At 41.1% G+C, this 4,508-nt stretch overlaps 1 non-coding gene across 1 annotated transcript; it reads right to left on the bottom strand.

The window, feature by feature from the left end:
• Nucleotides 1–1,901: 1,901 nt before the first annotated feature.
• LOC149282256 (small nucleolar RNA SNORA35) lies at nucleotides 1,902–2,031 on the bottom strand. The gene has a single exon (XR_016277982.1). It is a non-coding gene; the product is annotated as a small nucleolar RNA SNORA35 (small nucleolar RNA).
• Nucleotides 2,032–4,508: the final 2,477 nt, after the last annotated feature.

Here is a 4,508-nt window from a genome sequence, read left to right as displayed (position 1 = left end):
AACCAAACCACTCTAATAGGTGGAATGTTAGTAATCTTGTTTTACAATAATGCATCCATCATCTTTACATGCTTCCTGGAAAACTGGTTAAATACAGCCGTTGTTACAGAACATTATTAAACTGTCATTTTCTGTTATAACTGACAGGTCCGACTTGTCTAAAAACCACCTTATTATTTTTGCTTCTCCTGCTTGTTTTCCCACACACTCTGCTAGCTCTACAATTACACCACCCGAGTGACCTTTAAAATATTTTAGATTTCTTTCTAGTTAAACTTGAATAGGAATTATTACCATTTGCTCGGCTTAATTTAGCTCTGTCACCGCCAAACATATTTTTCTGCGTGACAGCAGTGAAATACTATTAACAAGGTCCCTAGGACATGATTCAGCGATGCCAAGGTAACAGTGTTACGGAACATATTATATATGTATATATACACTATAGAATGGCAGGTTTAATAAGAATAATGGTTGAGCAGAGTATTGAGTCTACAGTGCCTGCAGGAGAAATCTACCGTAACGTAAAAGATCACCCATAGGAAAAATAGATGAAATGATTGAAATGTAACCAACTCTTTTATAAAGAAGAATTAGCTAAATGATACAATATAAAATATAATTCTATTCCATATCTACAGGGTTTGGCTAGCAAGATTCCAAGAAGAAATCTTAGCAAAATGCCTAATAAAAGCAGGGAAGGACTGCCAACTTTTGGCCCAAGAGGCAGGTAAATCCAAGTGGCCCTTGTTGGTTGCCTCCTATCACACCAAATGGGTTTATTCAGTGAAGGGAGAGTTGACAGGATTGGCTTCACTATACATTATGAAGATCTAACTCCAGTGAGCTTCTGGTGTAGAAGAACTTGACCTGGCCCTTTTTAATGTATAGTTAAATCAGTGAGATTTATCCACCCAATGAACTATACGTTGTACAATCTGCCAGTGTTGGCACTTCATATTAAATGGAAAAAACCCTACAGCTTTAATTGCTGTAAATAACTCAACTTTAAATAATTGCTATGAATAATTTGTTTTCCTCTTTATTCATAGTTTAACCCCTTCGTGACAAAGGCTGATTTTACTTTTTGTACCCTTCGTGACAATGGCTGTTTTATCGTTTCTGCGGTGTTTGTGTTTAGCTGTAATTTTCTCTTAACCCATTTACTAAACCCACACAAGTTATATATTGTTTTTTTCAGGACAAGAAGGGCTTTCTTCAGACACCAAAATTTTTTTCATATGATGTAATTTCCTATAATAAAAATAATAAAATATGACGAAAAATTGAAAAAAAAACACATTTTCTCACTTTTATTTGAAAAATCTTTTATTCATCATAAAAAACTACTGAAAAAACCTGCTAAATAGATTCTACTATTTGTCCCGAGTTTAGAAATACCCAATGTTTTTATGTTTTTTTGCTTTCTTCTACACGTTATGGGGCAATAAGTACAAGTAGCGTTTTGCTAATTCAAAACCATTTTTCTCTGAATCTGGTAATTCTGTCTCTATGTGGTATTTGGGGCATCTTTGAAGCCAGCAAATTAAATTTACCCCACCAAACCATATATTTTTGAAAACTAGACACCCCAGGGTATTTTAGATGCTGATAGTTTAACCCTTTCCATGCACTAATCCTACCACCAACCCTTGTCAAAGTTTGGGATAGTAATTGTTTTTGGTGTTTTTTTCACATACTTTGTACTTCAGGTGTGAAATTACAGCTCCTGGTATATGTTGCTGTCACACAACACCCAGATATGTGTCCAGCAACATCTCCTGAGTACATTGATACCCCACATGCATGGGTTTGTCAGATTGTTTGGGGGCAAAAGGGCCACATTTGGAACATGAGCAATTCAAATTCAGTAGGAATTTTACATCTGGGTAAAGAAAAATGCTTGTACCCAACTATCAGTAGGGACAGGTTACAAGAAAGCCTGGCCTATCTCCAAGAAGGGATTTGATCTAGCACCTTAAGTGGTCCCTCATGCCACGGAATGGACACAGGGGTCACTTGACAGTGCAAATAAAAACGCTTAAAAATGGTGGAGCAAATAAAAGCTAAAAAACAGTAAATGTAACAAAAAATTAAAAAAAAATACAAAAATGGAGCAGGAACAAAAAAAAAATTAAAAATGGGAAACTGTGTGATACAGCTTGAAGCAGTCACCGACACAGAGTGCAGGTTTTCCAGGGCAATCTGGACAGTAAAATGTGGTGTCCTTTCTTTGCCCCCTGCTGTAGCATACCCTGCATCTCTTTTGGGGATTCTGCTTCTTTGCTGTAGGGGGGATTTTAAAAATAAAATGGGTAGCCCCAATTCTGTTGGTTCCCATCACTACTTCGGGACCAGGTGCATCACGGTACAAGATACCTGAAATTACTTCGAGCTGAAACTGCAAAAAAGACAGCTTCAGCCCAGTGTCTGCTTTTTTGTGCAGCAAAAAAGCGTTATAGGTTGCAATTTGCATTAGATAAATTGCAACTTTCTTGTACCAGGCCTTTGTCTTCCTCATAATGAGGTAGGGCTGTAGGAGTTGATCTGACAGATCAACTCCACCCATGTGCTTGTTATAGGCCCTGATGCACACTGGCTTTGTAGTGACCCCAGCTCTGCCACGGACAGAAACCTCCACGGTTCTCTCATCGTGGATGGTGCTCAGCATGCACACCTCTTTTCTGTCCTTGAACTTCAATGCCAAAAGCTCCTCTTGGCGTAGAGCTGAGGTCTCCCCCTTTCCTAGCCGGGTTCGTACCAGGCGTTGTGGGAAACCCAAGCGGTTCTTTTTTATAGAACCGCAAGCTACCGTATCGAAACAATACAGCAGCTTGAACAAAGGGACGCTTGTATAGAAGTTATCTACATACAAGTGGTAGCCTTTGTTCATAAGGGGGAATATTAGGTCCCAAACAATCTTGGCACTGGTGCCCAGATGATCTGGGCAACCTGGAGGGTCAAGGTAGCTATCCTTACCCTCGTATACCCGGAAGGCATGAGTATATCCTGTCTCGCTCTCGCAGAGCTTATACACCTTCACTCCATACCTGGAGCGCTTGGAAGGAATATACTGCTTGAATCCCAACCTTCCTTTATATTTCATTAGGGATTCATCCACGCAGATATTTTTTCCAGGTGTATAAACCTCTGGAAACCTGGCAGCGAGATGGGTAATCAGGGGGCGGATTTTGTACAGCCTATCAAACTGGGGGTCCTCCTTAGGGGGGCACAGGCTGTTGTCGCTAAAATGCATGAAACGAAGAATCATTTCATACCTTTGCCTAGTTATAGTTTGGGCAAAAATGGGGGTACTAAAGATGGGGCTGGTGCTCCAGTAGGAGCGGATGGAGGGCTTTTTTATAATGCCCATTAACATTGTGAGTGCCCAGAATTTAAGAAATTCTGGCACGTCAATGGGAGTCCATGGCTGTTTTGCCCAAAAAGAATTAGGGCTAGCAGCACGGTGCTGCTGGGCATAAATGTTTGTTTGTGTGACAATGTCTCCCAAGACATCGTCTCCCAAAAAAACCTGCACAAATTGCAGTGGAGTGAATCCTGTAACATCAATATTGATGCCAGGAATTCCAGAAAAAGGAGGGATAGCTGGCTTGTACCTATTAGGCGCTACCCATGCCTCTGGTGCACTGCCACGACTACGTGTGGTAGGCGTCCTAACAGCCACAGATACATCACTAGATGTATCTGTGAACTGACCAACGTCAAAATCTGACGCTGTATCAGTGGCCTCAGAATCTGTGGCCAAAAAGGCATACGCCTCCTCAGCCGTATACCGCTGCATGGTAAGAATTGCAGCAAAAATAGTGGGGAAGGAAAGGGTTAATGGCTATAATAAAAAATAAAAAAAAAACCTAAAAAAAGTAAAAAAAACTAAAAAAAGTAAAAAAACATGTAAAAAAAACCAAACCCAAAAACAATTGCCACTATGCAAGATCACTGTTTATGCAGTGATCAATGGCAATGAAGGGGTTAATATTATATGGGTGGCTCTTATAAGAGCCTTTGGATCAATATATATATATTTTTATTAGGGAATACCTGAAATACCAGAACACACCGATCTGTCTCTCTCCCTCACTAGAAGCAAGTGAAGGAGGGGGGCAGATCCAATACTGATCAAAGGCAATGTTTAGAAAACATTGCCTTTGATTTATCAAATCATGATCACTCTTATGAGTGATCTGACCACTAGGGGTGTTATTCACTGGATGTCCATGACATCCAGCAACACCCCCCCGATGATGTCAGCAGGCTCCGCCCCCCGGCTTGATGGGCGCCGCCATCTTGAAACACCGCGTGTGTTTCGAAGACACCGGCACCGGGAAGGTAAGTTGAGCATTTAGGAAGCGATCGCGAGTCGCTTCCTTTGCTAAACAGGTGTTGCAAAGATGCCTCGATACTGAGGCATCTTAGCAACACCAGCTAAGCAAAGGAAGCGACTCGCGATCGCTTCCTAAACCCGTTTTTCGGCGGCGGGCGCCGCCATG

The sequence above is a fragment of the Sceloporus occidentalis genome, unplaced genomic scaffold (assembly GCF_023333645.1).
Source record: "Sceloporus occidentalis isolate IW3139 unplaced genomic scaffold, rSceOcc1.0.p SCAF_120, whole genome shotgun sequence".
Lineage (NCBI taxonomy): Eukaryota > Metazoa > Chordata > Lepidosauria > Squamata > Phrynosomatidae > Sceloporus > Sceloporus occidentalis.
The sequence above is the reverse complement of the archived record's forward strand: the minus strand, read 5'-3'. Positions and strand labels throughout refer to the sequence as shown.